This window comes from Peromyscus californicus, unplaced genomic scaffold (genome assembly GCF_007827085.1).
Source record: "Peromyscus californicus insignis strain IS unplaced genomic scaffold, ASM782708v3 Scaffold_10__1_contigs__length_136768540, whole genome shotgun sequence".
In the NCBI taxonomy this organism is placed as follows: domain Eukaryota; kingdom Metazoa; phylum Chordata; class Mammalia; order Rodentia; family Cricetidae; genus Peromyscus; species Peromyscus californicus.
In genome coordinates this window covers 86,949,595-86,971,558 of record NW_026294391.1, presented here as the reverse complement: position 1 = coordinate 86,971,558, position 21,964 = coordinate 86,949,595, and the positions used below count along the sequence as shown (strand labels likewise).

General features: G+C 38.5%; 1 pseudogene; it reads left to right on the top strand.

Moving 5' to 3' along the window:
* The first annotated feature begins 3,325 nt into the window (after window positions 1-3,325).
* The window catches only part of LOC128117185 (U6 snRNA-associated Sm-like protein LSm5), an 82,597-nt pseudogene continuing 63,958 nt past the window's right edge, over window positions 3,326-21,964 (top strand).

Genomic DNA, 21,964 nt, shown 5'->3' with positions numbered 1-21,964 from the left:
AGAAAGAAATAAGTAAAACTGTTTCTACTTGAGTACTTCATGATTGTCTATGTAGAAAAATCCTACAGGGTCTACATAAGAGCTTCTTTAATTAATGAATAAATTTGACAACATTGAGAAATGCATTATTAATATATAAAATAGTTATGTATCTAGCAACCAACAATTGAAATTTCAAAAAACAATACCACGCACAAAAATACACCAAAACATTGAATATTTGTGGATAAAGATGACAAAATAGCTGAGGATATATACGCTCCAAATTATAAAAAAAAATGGTGATAGGAATCAATACTTGAATGAATAGAGGAAATAAACTGTGTTAAGATGTAAGTTGTCTCCAATTTAATCTGCAGATTCAACACTATCACAAGCAGAATAAACCTGGTGTTAAAAAATCATGTAGAAGTACAACCTTAAGTGGCTAAAAAAAAAGTTCAAAAATCAATAATGCTGGAGGACTTCTGTTATTAGAGTTCAAGATAGTTAAATACAACCTAAAGCACTTTGGTATTGTCATAAAGATAAAGAAACAAACAAACACAACAGAAAGGAAAGTTTAGAAATAGATTCATATATGTTTTAGCAATAGATTTTTGATAGTATTTTTTAATATTATGTAATGGTTATACATGTTTTGGACACTATTTTAACATGTATTTCCAGTGTGTGTTAACCAAATTGAGGTAACTAAAATTTCTTTATCCTTATCATTTATCTTGAGCCATTGACATCCTCTATTCTACCTAGTAAAAAAACATATATTGGACTATTATAGGCTATACTCACCCGACTGCAAAACAACAAGATTTATTCTATTTAAATATGTTTTAGTATTCATTACTCAATATCCCTCTATCATCCCATCTTTTACAATTCTTAGTCTCTAGTCATTATTATTTTATTATTTATTTTATTTTTGATATTATAATACAATTATATCATTTCCCCCTTTTATTTCTCCCCCTCTAAACCTTCTCATATATCCTTTCTTGCTCCTTTTTTTTTCAAATTCATGACCTCTTGTTTCATTAATTGTTGCGTATGTATGACCATTTGGTATGGAATAACCAATTGGTGTGCTGTTCCCTGGGAATGACTATTTCTCCAACTCTCAGCATGCTTAGTTGACTGTAGCTCCTTGTATAGGGCTGAAGTCTCCTGGGTGTTCCTCCATCAACATTAGCATGTCTATTGTTTTAATACATTTGTACTGACCTTTGTTTACCATCCACATATGAAAAAGAAATGTGATTTTTTTTCTTCCTGTATTTAGATCATATATCTTATTATATTTGCCATTTCATCCATGTTGCTACAATGATAGCTCATTCTTTTTATGACTAGATATTTTTCAATTGTGTATATATGCCACATCTTTATTATCTAGTCATCTATGGATAGGCATCTAAGATGATTACATATCTTCTAACTTTTGAATAGTACAAAAACTGCTTTTTGATGATCTTAAAACAAAAGAATTTCATGGAGGAAAGACTAGTCTGTTTAAAAATTGGTATTTGCAAATAACAGCTTTTACATTGCAAAGGATGTTAGTGTCCTATAAAACCTGAGAGTGGTTCTTAGCGGACAAGGAAATGGCGACCTAAATCCTATAAACACAATGAACTGAACTCTGCAATCACCAACAATTATAGCTTTGGAAGCATTTTTTCCACAGAGACTTCTCATAAGACCTCAGGCTCACCACTACCTTGACTTCAGCAAATAAATGTAGTTGCACTGTTCTGAACTTTTGGCCTACAGAAGTCACCTGAGTAAAGAAATGAAGGGTGCTTAAAGCTCATAAGTTCATAGTGATTTGTCATACAGCAATAGAAAATCTATACATTAATAAAACCTTAGAAATATAATAGAGTATATGTAAATAAATGTGAAAACTCAACAGTATAAAAATAAGTCAATTAAAAATAGACAAAATATCTCAAAAAGCACTTCAGCAAAATAAATGTTTGGATGGCTATGAAGCACATCAGCAGATATTCAAAATTATTTATCACTAAGAAACACAGCCAAAAACCATGTCATATAATTTCTCACATATTAAAATACTGAAACTTTTTAATGACTATAACAATTGATAGTAATAATGTATAACAAGTATAATTCACATAAATCACTGTCAGGAATATAAAATGTACAAACTTTTAAAAATCAATTTGATAGTTAATTAAAATATTATTTACACAAATTAAATGAAAGATTCATTTTTGTCGTTGTTTTCTGAGACAGGGCTCCTCTGTATAACAGCCCTCACTGTCCTGGAACTCTCACTATAGACCAGGCTTGCCTCAAACTCACAGAGATCTGCCTGCCTCTGCTTCCTGGGTAATGGGATTAAAGGTGTGCACCACCACACCCAGCCTTACTAAGCTTTTGTTCACAAATGTTCGTACATTTAATTGACTTTAAATGTTAAAACAGTGTGTAACAAAAAAATAATGAATGAATGTTAAAACATTATTAATATATACATATATGGATATATCAAAATTAATTTACAGATTATTCTTTTGGTTTTCATACTCACTAAATTTTAGGTATTTTAATACATGAGAAATTTTATCTGACTTTCAGTATGATTATCTTGAGAATCATCCATTTTGTTGAATGTGTGCTACAGTTTCATTCATATACAATTTGAGAACACGCAAAATAATCTGTAGTTGTAACAAACAGATCAGGAATTGCCTAGGTACAGGGCAGGGAGTTACAGAGGATAAGAGGGGAGTTTATAGAGGAGCACAGGGAAACTTGAATGTGATGAATATATTCCTTGGTGCTGTTGGTGGGTCACATAAATTTCTACATCAAATTGAGTAAATTAGTCACTTCATATCCATCTATGTATAGAAAATATTGCATTCAAGGAATATTTTTAGTTATGAATATGCTAATAAGAGATAATGATTACTGGATGCAAGCATTGCTTTTCTCAGATATTTGCTTTTTTTACAGTAATGATTCCAATGCCTTCATTCAAATGAATGACTAAAACTCACATTGTGGTACAGTATAAGAAGATGTTTGAGTAGGAAGAACAGTTGAGTGATCTACTTACCAGCCAAGCTGCACCACTTCCCAGATTCTGTTCCCCAGGACCCATCCCTCAGACCTCCCCCTCCCACCCCATCACCAGCACTCCTGCTTGGCCCTGCCCCCAATTTCAGTGGAATTCCACTGCTTGAGGTGCTAGCCACACCAGTCGAAGGGGTGGGTGAGTGATGTGCCTGCCAACTGGACTGTCCCACTCCCTGGATCCTATTCCCCCAAGACCCATTTCTCCTGCCCAAGCCCTATCATGTCATCATCCTCCATATTTGCAGCCCTTACCTCAACTCCAGCAGACTTCATGGACTCAGGTACAGTCCACACCAATTGGAAGAACAGGTGAGTGACTTGCTTGACAGCCAAGCTGCACTACTCCCCAGATTCTGTTCCCTAGGACCCATCCCTTGGCTATCCCCCTCTCACCTCATCACCAGCACCTCTGCTGGGCCCTGCCCCCAACTCTGGTGAAATCCCACTGCTTGGGTGTAAGTCATACCAGTCTGAGGAGTGGACTTCAGGTATAGACCACACGAGGAACAGAATTCAGGTATAGACACACACTATTCAGGTACAGACCCCAGCAAGAGCAGACTTCAGGTATAGACACACATTGCTCAGGTCCTTAAAGAGGAAATGAAAAACTCCCTTAAAGAAATTGGGGGAAGAGCCAGTGGGTGGCAATTGGGAGTCAGAGGCAAGCATATCTCTTTGAGTTTGTGGCCAGCCTGGTCTACAAACCGAGTCCCAAGACAGCCAGGACACAGAGAAACCCTGTCTCCAAAAAAAAAGAAGAAGTTGAGGGGAAAAAAACCCAAAAATTTGAGGAAATCAATAAATCCCCTAAATAATGCCAAGGAAAACAAACAAACAGGTGGAGAAAACAGTTCAAGACCTGAAAATTGAAATCGAAGCTATAAAGAAAATACAAACTGAGGGAATTCTGGAAATGGAAAACCTGGGTAAATGAACAAGAACACCAACAAGCATCACCAACAGAATACAAGAGATGGAGGAGAGAATCTCAGGCACTTAAGTACGATAGAAGAAATAGATTCATCAGTCAAAGAAAATGTTAAATATAAAAAACTCCTAACACAAAATATCCAGAAAATCTGGGGCACCATGAAAAGACCAAACCTAAGAATAATAGAAATAGAAGAATCCAGTTGGGGGATCCTAAGGGCTCCTGGGCTCCCAAGTTGCAGAATCCTAATGGCTCCCTCAGGGGAAGGGAGTGAGAAGGCACAGCAGCATCAATGACGCAGACACCAGGAGTCAGTTGAAGGCAAATAGCAAACTCGTTTATTCAATAATGAGGAAGGACTTATATACCCTCCTCCAAGCACCCAAGCTGTGTCCCAATCTAGTGGCATTGAGTGGTCATCCCTCATTGGCCGGGCATGATCAGGAACTCTGACAACTACCAGGAACTCTGACAGCACCCACTGCTAGGCCCTCAGGCAGACTCCAGGTAGGCTCATAAGGAAGTACATTATGTGCATGCCTTGGCAATTGGTTTGAGCCAATTTCCTCAACTCTATGGGCCTGTCCTTCTACAGAAACCCAGCTCAAAAACCTAGAGAATATATTTAACAAAATCATAGAAAAAACATTTCCTAACCTAAAGAAGAACATGCCTATAAAAGTATAAGAAACTTACAGACTGCCAAATATATTGGATAAGAAAAGAAAATCCCCGCACCACATAATAATCAAAATACTAAATGTACAGAAGAGAAAGGATATTAAAAGTTGCAAGGGGAAAGGGCCAAGTAGCATATAAAGGTAGACATATTAGAACCACACCTGACTTCTCAACAAGGACCCCAGAAGCCAGAAGGGCCTGGACTGATGTCTTACAGAGACTAAGAGACCATGGGTGCCACCCCAGACTACTATACCCAGCAAAACTGTCAATCACCATAGATGAAGAAAACAAGATATTTTATGACAAAGTCAAATTTAAACAATATTTATCCACAAATTCAGCCCTACAGAAGGTACTAGAAGGAAAACCCCAACCCAAGTTAAGTACACCCATGAAAACACAGGCAATAAATAATCTCACATCAGCAAAACTCAAAGAGGGGAAACACACACATACTATCGCCAACAACAACAACAAAAATAACAGGATTAACAATAACTGGTAATTAATATCTCTCTATATCAATGGGCCCAATTCACCAATAAAAAGACAGGCTAAGAGAATGGATGTGAAAACAGCATTCATCCTTCTGCTGCATAAAGAGAAACACACCTCAACATCAAAGATAGACATTACTTCAGAGTAAAGGGTTGGAAAAAGATTTTCCAATCAAATGGGCCTAAAAGCTAGTGTAGCTATCCCTCACATCTAACAAAATAGAATTCAAACCCAAATTAATCAAAAAAGATGAAGAAGGACATTTCAACACTCATCAAAGGAAAAATGCACCAGATAGTATCTCAATTCTGAACATCTATGCCCCAAGTGCAAGGGTACCCACATATGCAAAAGAAACAATACTTAAGCTTAAATCACACATCAAACCCCACACACTAATAGTGGGAGACTTTAACACCCCACTCTCACCAATGCACAGGTCATCCAGACAGAAAATAAACAGAGAAATAAGGAAACCAACAGATGTTATGACTCAAATGGACTCAACAGACATCTATAGAACATTCCACCCAAACACAAAAGAATTATACCTTCTTCTCAGCACTTCACAGAACCTTCTCCAAAACTGACCACATACTTGGCCACAAAGCAAGCCTCAACAGATACAAAAAAATTGAAATAATAGCATGTCTTATCAGGCCACCATGGATTAAAGCTGGATATCAACAACAACAGAAACTATGGAATGCCTACAAACTCATAAGAATGGAACAACTCTCTACTGAATTACTACTGGGTCAAGGGAGAAATAAGAAAGAAGTTAAAGACTTCCTAGAATTCAATGAAAATAAATGCACAACATAACCAAACTTATGGGACACAGTGAAAGCAGTGGTAAGAGGAAAGTTCATACCACTAAGTACCTTCACAGAGAATTTGGAGAGATCTCATACTAGTGACAATAGCACACCTGAAAGCTCTAGAACAAAAAGAAGCAAACTCACCCAGGAGGAGTAGACAGCAGGAAATAATCAAATTGAAGTCTGAAATCAATAAAATAGAAACAGAGACTTACTAATGGGTTTGATTCCCAACTCTGTCCACTTACTAGATGTATGTCTCTGGGCATGTTACTTAGCTTCTCTATGTTTAGTTAGTTTCCTCCTTTGAAAAGAAACAAAGTAAATTTCATTATGCATAAAGTACATATATATATATATATCAGTATATATACGTATGTTATATGAACACTATTATTCAAAACATATTTCTTGAACATCTACTATGTGCCTAATCCTCTGGAGGAAAAACGAAAGACTTTTGACAGAAATAATATTGGGCTATTAGAGAATGACACTAACTTTACCAGTAACACCAAGTTAGGGTTAACATGCTTTCTCCAGACTATCCTGGAGAAATAATCAACATCTACTAGAGCATTTAATACCCTTCCATCAAAGATACAGTATTTGATATATCCATATATCCAAGTGTCTATACATATATGAATGACTCCTGTGTCCAGTTGCTGACACCATTTGCTGACTTCCCATTGAATAAAATTAATATTTCATGACCCTTTCCTAGAGGAAACTTTCATAATTTAATATGTCTGTCAGATTAAGCACCCATCTAGTTTTTCAACATATATTCAGTAATCATTTAGTATGCCTTTGGTGAAGTGTTGGGGATAGCAAGCTTGGGGATGAAGATATGGTTGTGGCCTGAACCAATTCACAGACTTGTGAGAAAGACACAGAATCCCTCAAATTAGACAGTCTATCTAAGCAATATCTGCTGGCCCTGATATCATGGAGAGTGTGAATCTGGGAAACCAAGTATGCTTGGAATGCCACACAAAGTCCCATAAAAAGAATTAAGGACACAAACTGGTAACATACTAAGAGATTATTTATGTTTTTTCAGGGTTGAGTGAGCCCAGGCCTTTGCTCATACTGGATCACTGAACTATACCCAGGGCAGAAAAGTGTTGAAGATTTTATTGTTGGTTTGGTTTCTTTGTCATTTCTTCTTCTTCTTTTTTTCTTTTTTCTTTTTTTTTTTTTGGCAAGAAAGTCTCACTGTGTAGTCCAGTCTATTCTAGAACTTACTCTGTGGCCCAGGCTGGCCTCAAACATGATCATCCAGCCTTTCCCCCTAAGTGCTGTGATAAAGGCATAAGCCACCACATCAAGTTTACAGGAGTAGTTTTGCTTTATTTTCTCATACAAAATTTCTTGACTGTGAAAAACCCTTCAAGTTGCACAATTCTACACTTCAAACAGAGTAGGCATGCCTGAGTCACTCTTTCTTGGCTACATCTGGCCTGCCTCCTGCCCCTTTTCTCCTGAGCCGCACTTGTTACAGCTGTTCTTTGCTGTGTGGAGTACTCTTTTGCTAGAAATTGTCTTAACTTGCAGTTGCCTCAGCATTCTCTCCCTGCTACCAGTCTGTAATTAGACACTCTGTAAAGATTATTGGGAACCAACACAAGAGATACAATCGCAGAGTCAACACTCCTGAGGGAGTGGGAACACACTGCTTCCAAAAACAACAGAGGAAGCCAAGCCCAAATCCAATTTTCCTCAAGCACACTTGGGAACACCCTCAACACATGCATGTGCACACGTGCTCTCTCACACACACACACACACACACACACACACACACACACACACACACACACACTTCACTGCGAGGTAAATCTCTTCGGGAAAGGTGCTTTTGTTCCAGATTACCCAGGACCCACTACTACTCGGCTTGTTATTTATACCACACACCCACACACATTGCACACATTGCGCACAAGTGCACAGAGACATGTTCTCCCTTCAGGTAGACAGAAAAGGTACAGATACACCAGGAGTCCACCCCACCCATACACATATCAGCTAATACCAGAGTTGGAACTAGAACTCTGCCTCTTTTGCTAAGCCACATCCCAGTCATAAGTTCAGCTAGTGTGGTGAATAAGTGTAGGGAAAAGAAGAGTAACTTAGCTGGGTCCTACAGTATAATTAGGTTCAACTGAAAGCAGTATGGAAGACACTGCAGTTATTTAATTGAGGCAAAAGAATGATAGAAATGTCTTTAGAAAGTGAAGCACAAAACATCTGAAAAACAGTGAAAGGTCCACCTTGGTGGAAAGATTGCATATATAACGAGTTGTGATGAGAACAAAAGCTGATGTGCTTCATGGAAAAAGAGTACAGTGCTGTGTTCAAGAGCATGAACTCATATAGACTGCCTCTGCGTGGATCTTAGCTCTTCTAATCACTTGTGATATAACCCTGCCAGCTTGTTAAACCTGTGTCTCATTCTCCTCACCTTAAAATTGGGAACAGAATAGGGTCATCATGAGGATGTTTTGATGATTCAGCAAGTTCATACACACGACTTGAAAAATGGTACATAGACATACTGCATGATGTTCCCTGCTATAACATTGGGAAGTAACCCTCCTCACTCCTGTTCCTCTCTACCCCTATGCCTCTCCACCCCTATCTCTCTCCACCCCTATCCCTCTCCACCCCTATTCCTCTCCACCCCTATCCCTCTCCACCCCTATCCCTCTCCACCCCTATCCCTCTCCACCTCTATCCCTCTCCACCTCTATCCCTCTCCACCCCTATCCCTCTCCACCCCATACCTCTCCACCCCTATCCCTCTCCACCCCTATCTCTCTCCACCCCATACCTCTCCACCCCATCTCTCTCCACCTCATCCCTCTCCACCTCTATTCCTCTTGTTTATTCTTAGTCCTGAGGTAAATGACTGCTCTGCCTTCCACTCTCTGCCACAATGTATTGGCAGAGGCCCAAAAGTAAGAAAACCAATCGACTCTGGAATGCAACTTTCAAAACCATAATCCACAATACATATTTTCTTTTGTATATCAATTATTTCAAGTTTTTGTTATACTAATGGAAGGTAATTAATATATGGGGGTGAAATGTAAAGGGTTTTGAAGGCCATTAGAGAATAATGTGGCAAAAAGTCCTTTAGTGTTTTCAGTCTCTCTGCCATCCTTCTTCATGACTTTAGCTATATGAAGACATAATTCTTCCTCACCTTCAGACTCAGATCTGCCTTGAGTTGTAGTATTCACCTACCCAGCACTCTGGAGCACTGCCTTAGTTCACCCTTGCCACTGGCTTAGCCCTGACCTCAGGACTTAAGGTTTTTTTTCCACTTCTAGCTTTGTTCTTTATTTTACATTATTGAATAAACAATAATGTATTGTAGGGTTGGTTTTTTTTTACTTTTTGTGTGTATGCGTGCTATTTGTGCATGTTCATGTATATGCATGTGCTCATGTGGAATGGGGAATGTATGTGACTGCATAGGTGCATCTGTCTGTAGAGTTTTCTAGAAGACAATTTTGAGTGTCATTCCTCAGGTGACAGCACCTTTTTGGTTTTTTCATTTTGTTTTGGTTTGATATGGGTTTTCTCACTGGCCTGAAACTCACCAAATAAGCTTGGCTACCTGGGTAGAGAGCTTCAGGGATCTGCATGCCTGTGCCGCCAAAGCACTGAGATTACAAGTGTGTGCCACCCTGCCTGGTTCTTTCTTTTTACAAAGATTCTGCAGTTTGAACTCAGGTCCTCATGCTTAAATGGCAGCTACTTTATCCACTTCCTTATCTCCACAGTCTTTCCTTTCTTATGTTTATATCCACTGTACAAATGAAGTTTTTATTAAAGCATACCATCTACTTTGATCAGAATCACTCCCATTGCCCATTCCTCACTGGTCTTCTTCTTCCAAAATAATCCCTCTTCTAACTTTCATGTCATACATATAAATAAAATATAGGTTCCACGCATGAGGAAAAAACATGTGATATTTGTATTTCCAGTTGTAATTTATATCACTTTATATGATGATCTTTAGATACATCCATTTTCTTCAGTCTAAGTTCTGCAAATGATTCTGTGACATGGGTACCCCAGTGACCCTTCCTCACTAATTGCTATAACCTTTCCTCCTTCCTCTAAACCTGGTTCTGGTAACTCTTTTTTATAGGTGAATTAAGTCCATTGATATTGAGGGATATTAATGACCAGTGATTGTTCATTCCTGTTATTTTTTGGTGGTGATGTGTGTGTACTTCTCTTCATTGGGGTTTACTGCTGTGGCTTTATCTATTGCCTGTGTTTTTGAGGGTGTATCTGACTTCCTTAGGTTGGAATTTTCCTTCTAGTGCTTTCTGTAGGGCTGGGTTTGTGGATAAGTATTGTTTAAATCTGGCTTTGTCATGGAATGTCTTGTTCACTCCATCTATGATGACTGAAAGTTTTGCTGGGTATATTAGTCTAGGCTGGCATCCATGGTCTCTTAGTGTCTGCATTACATCTGTCCAGGTCCTTCTGGCTTTTAAAGTCTCCATTGAGAAATCGGGTGTTATTCTGATGGGTTTGCCTTTATATGTCACTTGGCCTTTTTCCTTTGCTGCTCTTAATATTCTTTCTTTATTCTGTACGTTTAGTTGTTTAATTATTATGTGGCGAGGGGACTTTTTTGGGGGGTCTAGTCTGTTTGGTGTTCTATAGGCTTCTTGTATCTTCATAGGCATTTCCTTCTTTAAGTTGGGAAAGTTTTCTTCTATGATCTTGTTGAATATATTTTCTGTGCCCTTGAGTTGGTAGTCTTCTCCTTCTTCTACCCCTATTATTCGTAGGTTTGGTCTTTTCATGGTGTCCCAAATTTCTTGGACATTTTGGTTCATGACTTTGTTGGCTTTAGTGTTTTCTTTGACTGATGAATCTATTTCTTCTACTGTATCTTCAACGCCAGAGATCCTCTCTTCCATCTCTTGCATTCTGTTGATTATACTTGTATCTGAAGTTCCCAATCGTTTACTCAGATTTTCTATTTCCAGCATTCCCTCTGTTTGTGTCTTCTTCATTTTTTCTATTTCCCTTTTCAGGTCTTGGACTGTTTCCTTCATTTGTTTCATTGCTTTTTCTTGATTTTCTTTCAGTACTTTATTATTTTCTTCCAGGACTTTATTGATTTCTTCTAATTTGTTTGCCCTTTCCTCTAGTTGTTTACAGTGTTCTTCCCATTTTTTTGTCTTTTCCTCTACACAAGCCTCTAGCTTCTTCATTATGTCATTCATAAGGCTGTTTTCTTCTGCTTCTTCCAATTTCTGATGTTCAGGTCTAGGTGTTGTAGGAGGGCTAGGTCCTGGTGATGCTGTATTGCTATTCATTTTGTTGTATGTGTTTCTGCCTTGACGTCTGCCCATCTCCTTGTGGTTCGTTCTTGGCCTTATCTGCACACTTGGTTCAGACAGAGCTGACAGATTCAGGAAGTCTCTCTCTCTTGTCCAGATGGGAGCTCTCTTGTCCAAATTGGAAGTCCGGGGCAGGATGGGAGCTCTTGTCCAGAAGGGAAGTCTGGGGCAGGATGGGAGCTGTGCTCCAGAAGGGAAGTCCAGGGCAGGATCTGGTTCTGGTAACTCTTATAGCCTCAGAATCTACCAAGAACTAGACCACTGCCTTATTCTCATCAGTCCTCTATTCCAGTCTAACAATGAGTCCTTACTACAACCTGTCAGATTTCCATTAGGCTGATGAAATTCCAGCCTGGTTGTACCTTTAGAACATGTTTCTAGATTCCTGTAATGATGTTTCACTCAAGACATCTGTGCTCCTTGTGGTTAAAAACTGACACAGTAGATATGTCAGGATTACCACTTGCCAAGTCCTATTGTGCGGTGATCTGCCTGTTGGGTTATAATTAGTTCCATTGCATGCACTGTATGGTCTCCAGGGTTTGCTGTTGACCTTGGTGAGAAAGAAGGTGGGAGCACATCATGCAGAGCCAACATTACTATGCTAAGGAGATTGAACCAATTCTAGATATCAGTTGTCTCTGGGGCTTTTCGTATCTCATTGCAGTGAAATCAAAGAATTGGAGCAAGCACCTTTAATTTACATGCACATTTATCAATTTATGCATCTATATGTTTTGTAGAGACACAACTATAATAACATTATGCACATGAGAGCATAAACAAATATATTAAACAGTAAATAAAAAGTCGGCAATCCACATCTATGAGTTCTGCATCCTCAGATCCAAGTAACAAAGAAGTGAAAATATTGGGGGCTATGGGTGTGTACTAAATATGCATGAACATTTTTCTTGTTATTATTCCCCCAAATAATACAGTATGGAAATGGAAACATTTACCCCCAGATCCAAATAGTGCCTGCCCCAGTGGCTGGAAGGCTCACGTGAGAGCTTTTATCATCAGCCTTGGTGGCCAAGGTACTGTGTCAACCATTGATCCCATAGACTTAAGTAACACATCCCAAACTCTAGAAAGCCCATGCCAACAGACACAATCCACTGGGGTAGATGTGGTTTTGATGTTTATCAACACCAAATTTGCCAGAGACTTGGGTACACATTCTGTGACACTGCACAGGCCCTTTTGTTGTAACATTCAAGCACAATCTAGCTCATTAGTGACCTGGGTAATAAAGAGTCTGTTTTCATCATCACAACAGGCCCACTCTGGACAGATAAATGTGGTGCAAAACCTCATTCTCTAGGGTAGAACACGTAGTAAACCTAAGACTTTCCTGAAGAGCTTTGTGGTGGACTGGTGAAGTATAACAATGGGAAAATCCTAATAACCTCCATTCCCAAGCCTGCCTGTGGATAGAGCCTCTAGAACAGCTTCAGTGGCATAGAGAAAGACATGTCTCCTAGAATTCTTTTGTAGTCATTATCACTTGTAGCTGGCCTTGGGCCATAAATCCATTTCAGGAATGGGAAGCCTATAGCATCTTGGGCCTGGGTCCTATTCCAATAGTATGCTGATCTTGGGAAGAGCCTGCCTGTGTTGGTGGTCTGTTCATTCACAGTGATCCTGGCAGAATACCTGGCCCTGCTGGTACTTCGAGGCAATACCAGTTAGTACTGATTACTTTTTAGATGCTCCTCTGATCATTCAGAGCAACACACCCACTATGGGTTTGGAACAAATCTGGGTGTGGCTTTCCTTCTAGTGGTAAAAACAGGGATAACATACACAAAGGACTCCTGGCCAACCTGTACCCTAGTGCTAACATAGTGGAAGTGACTACAGGCTCAAAGAAAAGCTGCTTATGTGGACTTTCTGGAATAGACAGGCACAGATAAAGCCCGATTAAGTAGTAAGTCTTTCGAAATGCACAGATAACATCACACACCATAAGTACTAAGAACTTATGTAGAACCAGTACCTTGCTTAGTCAAAATAAAGTGACAGAAGCTGACCACACAGTACAGGAGATCTCTCAAGTAAAGAATTTCTGGGAATTTCCCTAGTACCAGGTTTCTCACTTACCTGATAATGTCTCCCTCTATCAAGATACCTCTTTCATTGCTCTCCCACTCTGTCCCTCCCCCAGCTTGACCATCCCGTTCCCTCATGTTCTCATTCCTTATCCCCTACCCCCAATGCCCCCCCATCCTCAGTTTACTCATGGAGATCTCATCTGTTTCCCCCTCCCAAGGCAATCCATGTGTCTCTCTTAGGGCCCTCCTTGTTTCCTAGCTTCTCTGGAGCTATTGGTGTAGTCTGGTTATCCTTTTCTTTATATCTAGTATCCACTTATGAGTGAGTACATACCATGTTTGTCTTTCTGAGTCTGGGTTACCTCACTCAGGATGATATTTTCTAGTTCCATCTATTTGCCTGCACATTTCATGATGTCATTGTTTTTTGCAGCTGAGTAATACTACATTGTGTATATGTACCCCATTTTCTTTATCTATTCTTTGGTTGAGGGGCATCTAGGTTGTTTCCCGGTTCTGGCTATTATGAATGCTGCTGAATGCTGCTGCTCTGAACATAGTTGAGCAAGTGTCCTTGTGGTCTGATTGAGCATTCCTTTGGTAAATGCCAAGAGTGGTATCATTGGATCTTGAAGTAGGTTGATTCCCAGTTTCCTGATAAACTGCCATAATGATTTCCAAAGTGGCTGTACAAGTTGACACTCCCATCAACAGTGGAGGAGTGTTCCCCTTGCTCCACATCCTCTCCAACATAAGCTGTCATTAGTTTTTTTTTTAATCTTAGCCATTCTGACAGGTGTAAGATGATATCTCAGAGTCATTTTCATTTGCATTTCCATGATGACTAAGGATGTTGAGCAATCCACAAGGACAACCCCAGATTAGACAAGTAGCAATAGTGGAGAGGGTGCCTGAACACTCTAACTGAATACCCTAACTGTCATCAGAGATACTCTATCCAGTAACTGATGGAAGCAGATGCAGAGATCCACAGTAAAGCACCAGTCCAAGTTCTGGGAGTCCAGTCAAAGAGAGGGAAGAGGGATTATATGAGAAAAGGGGGTCAAGATCTTGATGGGGAAATCCACAGAGACAACTGAGCCAAGTTTATAGGAACTCACGAACTTTAGATCGACAGCTGTGGAACCTGCATGGGACTGGACTAGGCCCTCTGCACACGGGAGATAGTTATGTAGCTTGGTCTGTTTGAGGGGTCCCTGGTAGTGGAATCAGGATCTATCCCTGGTGCATGAGCCTTTTGGAGGAGGGGATAGGGGGAGAGACTTGGGGGGAGCAGGAGGAGAGATAAGAGGGGGATCTGTGGTTGGCATGTAAAAATGAATAAAATAATTTTAAATAAAAAAGAATTTCAACAGCTTTCTAAGGAAACTCAATAAGCTAGAAGAAAACAAAGAAATTATTCAATACCTTAAGAGAGAAACTTCGTTAAAATATGGAAGTTATTAGTAAAATGAAACAGAATTTTTGAGTTGAGAAATACATGCAGTGAAATTTAAAATGAGAAAGAAGGGATCAATAGCAGACTAGATCAAAAACAAGGAAAATGAGTAAGCTGTAAGACAGGCTACTAAAAACGTATAGTTTGAAGATAAAAAAGAAAAGAGAATGAGGAGAAAAGAAGACCATTTACAGGAATTTGGGGAGAATATTTAGAGGGCAAATAATTAGTGTGGTACTTTATCTTCATTTTCAACTTGACTGTTTGAATTCACACAGGAGATACAGGGTTTGTCTTAGGGGGGATTTATAGACAGGTTTAACTAGGGAGAGAAGTTCTATTCTGAGTGTAGGTGGTATCATCCCATAAACTAGTGTCCTCGATTAAATAAAAAAGAGAAAAGGGGGGAAAGACAGAACATTAGCATTCATCTCTCCCTGCTTCCTAATGGCAGACACAATGTGATCAGATGTCTCACATTGCTACTGCCATGGCTTCCCACTGTGGTGGACAATGTCTCTTTTTAAATTCTTTTCTCTTATGTTGTTCCTGTGACGTGTTTTGTTGTAGCAATGAGAAAAGAAACTAAGGCAATTTGTATATGGAGTTTCCAAAGGATTTGAAAATGTCAAATATGTGAAAAGCATACTGAAAGAAATAATAGCAGAATACTTCCTAAGCCTACAGAAAACACAAATATCCAGGTTAGAAAAAAGGTCAATATGGTCAACAGCCATACTTTATTCAATCAAGTCTGCCATAAAATATCTTGTAATGAATAATAAAACATTAAAAACATGATTCTCAAGGCTACATGAGAAAAGAAACAAATGGCATATATGTATCTCTGTTCTTCTCAGTGTAATGGTACAGACCAAGAGATAGTGGGATGAAGTTTTCCCAGTACCAAGATAAAAAGAACAGAAGCCAAGAATACTATCAGCAAAGCTGTCCTTGTAAATGCAGATGGGATAAGGACATTCCCAGATGAACAAAAGCTTACATAATGAATCCACACCAGATCTGTCCTACAGGAAATGCTTAAGGAAGTTCTTCAAATTGAAAGAAAAAGATATCAATGAGTAAGAAGAAAATGTGGGAAGGGATAAAACTGAGTGACCAGAGTGTGTACACAGCCATAACATGTTAATATTAGAAACATGTGTAAATCATACATGCACACAGTGTAGAGGTAAGAACAATTAAAAAGACTAAGAGCTGCATTAAAATTTTAAGAGATAGTGAATAGAGAAAGATGTGAAATGGCACATGAATATCAAAATGGGGGAAGAAGAGGATGTGTCTATTAGGACACCTACCCTGTTTTTCTGACCCTATCTATATAACCATATAAACTTGCTACCATTTCAAAATAGCTTGCTATAATAAAAAAGTCTTTTATAAGCCTCATGACAACCACAAAACAAAACTTTATCATAGAAAAACAAAACATAATAAGCAAAGAAGCAACACACACACATTAGAGTAAATCATTAAACCACCAAAGTAACTATAAGAGACTGAGGAGGAAATAAAAAGAAAGGAACAACAACAAAACTTGAAAACAAGAAAAAATAAGAGTGGGAAGTAGCTTGAATGAAAATGGATTAAACCCTCCAATTAAAAGATACAGAATGATTTACTGGCGTTAAAAAAATCTTGACCCTAGACCTCTCGGCCATCAGAGCCATCTGTGAGTTCAAGGCCAGCCTGGTCTACAGAGCAAGAGCCAGGACAGGCACCAAAACTACATAGAGAAACCCTGTCTTTAAAAAACCAAAAAAAATCTTGACCCACTTTACTTGTGAAGACAGAGACTGAAAGTGAAAGTATGGAATGAGATATTCCATGTAAATTGAACTGGAGAGATGGCTCAGCAATTAAGAGCACTTGGTACTCGGTAGAGGACTAGAATTTAATTCATAGGACTCACATCTAGTAGCTGGCAACGTCCTATAACCCCTGTTCCAGGAAATCCAACACATTCTTCTGGCCTTCTTGAGAACATACACATACATACACACATACACACACACACACACACACACACACACACACACACACACACACACACACAGCTTTCACTCACAGATACATATACACAAGCAAAAATAATAGAAATAAATCTTTTGTAAAATAATGATACTATCATGATATGTAATTGGAATCTTTGTCATTTTTCATTTACTTTAATCTAAGGACTCCTTTTTTAATTAAGAATTTTTTTCATTCATTTTACAGACCAATCAAAGATCCCCCTCTTCCCTCCTCCAGCTCCCCCAGCTTCCCCCTCCCACAAGAAGGCAAGGCCTCCCATGGGGAGGCACATCCAGTAGAGGCAAGTCCAAGCTCTTCCCCCTGCCTCAAGGCTGCATGAAGTGTCCCATCATAGCTAGTGGACTCCAAAAAGCCTACTCATGCACCAGGGATGGATTCTGATACTACTGTCAGGGTGGCCCCCAATCAGATCAAGCTCTACAACTGTCTCTCCATGCAGAGGGCCTAGTCCAGTCCCATGCAGGCTCCACAGCCATTGATCCAACTTTCATGAATTCCCACTAGTTTGGTTTGGTCGTCTCTGCAGGTTCCCCATCATAATCTTAATGCACTTGCTCACAGAATCCCTCTTCTCTCTTTGACTGGACTCCTGGAGCTCTGCCTAGTATTTGGCTATGGATCTCTGCATCTGCTTCTATCAGTCACTGGAGAAAAGCTCTATGATTACAGGATATTCACGATCTGATCACTGGGTAAGCCAGTTCAGTTCAGGCACCCTGTCCACTGTTTCTAGTAGTCCAAGCTGGGGTGGATTCCTGGCAACTTTCCTAGCACTGGGTTTCTCCCTATCCCCATGATGTCTCTCTCTATCATGGTATCTCTTTTATTGCTTTCCCCCTCCCTCCCTGTTCCAGCTCAACCATCCTATTCCCTTATGTTCTCATCCCCTATTCCCTACCCTCCATTGTCCACCCTTCATCCCCAGTTTACTCGTGGAGATCTCTTTTCTGTGGCCCTGAAACCATGGAAACACAAACAAAAGAAATGGACTCACTATGTTGTATTTATATATATTTGTGTGTGTGTGTGTGTGTGTGTGTGTGTGTGTGTGTGTGTGTGTGGTCAGACCTGAAATCATATACATACAAGCAACACAACATAGACTCAGAAGGTTGTATTTATGTATCTATACATGAACACACACATTCATACATACACATAACGACAACAATCAAAGAAAATTTGGAAACTAGACTATGAAATTAAGAGGGAGTAAGAGGAGAGGGACTTGGGAAGGATTGGAAGGAAAAGTCACAGAAGGGCTTGTAAGGAGGAAAGGGGAAGGGGAAAATGATGTGATTATATTTCAATTACAATTAAAAATAGAACAATATTTTCTATTTTTTATTGTGAGCCTAGCACTTAATGGCTGAGACATCTCTCCAACCCCCGAGAAATATTTTAAATTTAAGAAAAACATTAAATTTAAAATTTCAAAGAAACATAATACAGTATAACAACTATTTATATGGCATTTATCTTTTATTGTGTATTATAATTAATCTACAGATTGTGATGGGATTACATATATTTGATGGAAAGACTTCCATTTAACATAAGGGACTAATCATCCACAGATTTTATATCCATGGGAGGTCCTGGAATCAATCGTCCACAGATACTCAAGGATAGCTATTGATAGGTGTTCTAGCATATTTTCCCACAGGAGTTCTACATCTTAGAGGTGTCTCAATGGAAGCTGTAAGGTAGAACATGGCTTTGGAAAAGGCAAATGTGGAGACCTACAGAAACATTTCTGTAGTGATTTAAGTAATAAGTGACAGTGGCCTAATCTCAGGCATGTGGTAGAAGCAATGAAATAGAGACACAGAACAAAATATGGATAAACTTCATGAGCAGTTCAGTCTGCTGTGGAAGACAAATTGGCAATGTCACATGACATTGTAATAAAGTGCTGATCAGCTCTATTCTTAGTTCTAGACAAGAGGTGAACCTTCAGTGCCTACACTGCGTTTGTGAAGAAGCTTGCAGTTGCCTATGTTGCTTCAAATCTGGGATTCACCATTGTAACAGCTTGTTCTATAACCCCAAATATCCACCTCACAGCAACTGCTGTTCAGGCAATGACTTTTATATTTCTTAGTCTGTGTCAAAACAGAAGAAAATCAGGCCAGAGTGTCACTCAGGTTTGGGATTTGCACCTTTGCCAACTTTGAAAATTGAAATACCTTAGCATAAAAACAGGATTTGGACAGTGATAATGTACTGAGGGAAATGGCAAATTAATTATCAAATTCGTTGTTCACATGAATGTAGGTAGATTATATTACATATTGAAGCATTATTTCTAAAAAATGCAACTCATCAATTTTCTTTTTCCTCCTTGTTCTCCAATCTATGGTTCTAAAATCCTTCATTAATTATCAGTGCTGAGAATGATTACACATGGCAGCTTAGGATACTTTTGCAACATTAAACAGTATTCGTTACTTTTAACATGGACATATAGGCCTAGATATCACATGCATCAGACAAGATATCTATTATTTATGTTGACAATTAGATTAATTACTATTAAATATTTAGACATATAGATGTAGTCTCCGTTTGCACTCTTATCCTGGTCTCAGTACACATAAAATAGAGTTCTCCTGCCATGACAGCAGCCATGACAAAAATCTGCTTTGCCTTGCCTTAAGAACCATTTTATAAAAAAGAAAAATAGGCTTATGAAGACTATGTAACTTGGGTCTGGAGGACTGGCTCAGCAGTTAAGAGCACTTGTTGCTCTTGCAGAGGACACAGGTTTGATTCTCAGTACCCACATGGCAGCTTACAGTCTTCTGTAATTTCAGTTCTAGGGGATATGACATCCTCTTCTGGTCTCTTCAGACACTGCATAGATGTGTTTCACATGCATGTATGCAGGCAAGACACTCATACACATAAAATAATAAAATAAATCTTTAAAAAATTGAAAAGAAAATCATGCAACTTGCCCACAGTCACTCTGTTAGGAAACAACAGGAGTACAATGTGAATTCTAGAATACTCTCCCATAAAAGTATTAAGAGCACACTTTGTGCTCTTGATCATTATGCTATACTTCTTCCTAAAACATAACCCATACATTGAAGAAATCATTGATACTATAAATGATAAGTGATGTATTTGTCATTGACTTTTCTCTTATTTTATCTGAAAGTCTTGTCAAATACATAGTCACAATACATATCCCCCCAGAGCTAACTCCAAGTACCATCATTCTGGATCCATGTCATCATTATCTCTTGCCTGGATTTTTCCAATAGCTTTACAAATTGGTCTTCTGTCTCTGGTATTGCTCTATTAAAATCCATTCTTCACAAAGTGAACAGAGTGATCAGTATATATATATAAATATATATATATATATATATATAAAACATTGGTACATAAAATTCACTAATGACATCCTATTTTTTCAGAATAGCATATAAACATAAATTATTTCCAGAGCCTATAGAGTTCTTGTTTACCTAGCCCCTGTATACCATTCTGGTCTCATCTCGTTACTATTCAATATTCTATGATTATACTAACTTTCATGATACTCTTCAAAACTATAGCACTTATTTCTGCTTCAGGCCTGTTTTACATGCTTTTCCATCAATAGCAAATGTATCTCCCCCAGATGTTTGATTGGCATGTTCGTTTTTGTCAATCAATTTTCTGCTCAAATAAAACCTCCTTGGTAATGCCATCTTTTATTATCCAGACTAAATTAATTTAAGTATGTACATATATACAATACATTATATGTCATTCTATCATGTGCTCCTGCTATATTTACTTTATACTAACATCTAAAATTGTCTTTTATGTGTTTATTATCTACCACCACTACTAAAATGCTAAGTTCACCACTAAAGGATGGATTTTTTCATTGATAATCAAATATCTGTTGAAAAATAAACAAAATATGTTTGGGACAGGAATCATGGATACAAGACATAATTTTAAATGTCAGATTCCTGGTTTATGCTACCAACATTAGAAGATCATAAAGATCCTGGCCTAACTATACGCCTCAAATGCTTCTGTCAGCCTAAAGCAATGAAATTCTAAGACACCAGAATATGTGTGGCACTTGACCCATATGCAGCACATTCTCTCTGCCTCTTCTCCAAGTTACATCTCTGTTTCCCTAACCTGTTTATCATCCTTTTGCTTTATTCTTCTGTGCTGATGTGTTAGGCACTTCTAGGATTGTTTCTTAATTGTTAAATCTTAATTCTTAAGAGTCTCTTAATTCTTCTCAGAGACCTTGAATCTAAAGGAGTTTCTGGACACATCCTAGAATCTATTGTCAACATACTCCTTTATTCTCCCAATTTTAGTGGTAAGTTCTCTTAGTTAAACAGACCACATAACTCAGGGGATTGACCAAGATAATTGTTATTATATAAAGAAACCAGACATTCTGAATGTCAGAAAAAAATGTTCCCTTCTCTCTCATTTAAGGCAGAGTACACAAAATCAACTTTAAAATTTGGAAATGGGTTACTAAGTCTGCTATAATGCCACTGACTTAAAATTCTATTCCAGGTTTTGAAATTGAAATTAAAGTAATAGATGGGGCATGGTCAATTCTCATGCTCCCTTTCTGCTGAGTTGACATCAAATCAATCCAATAAGCACAGTCACTATGAAGAAATAAAAGTCAACACGTGTACATTAATAAGGTTTTTCATTCCGTGGATATACAAAGCACTTTCAAGGATTGCTGGCTTGTGAAAGAACCTTGTCTACACAACTGTCTCTACCGGGTGATAGTCACAGTTCAAATTCAGCCTCAAGGCTATAGACTGTATTCTGACTTTAAACTCATGAGTGTTTGACTCCCTGTTACTGACAGTTTAGGGCAGCTGCTCAGCACCTTTTACGCTTCATCTGTTCAGATAGCTAAGAAAGTTCGCATGTGCTTCTGAATAAATTCTATTTTGTGCTGATTTCAAAAAAAACAC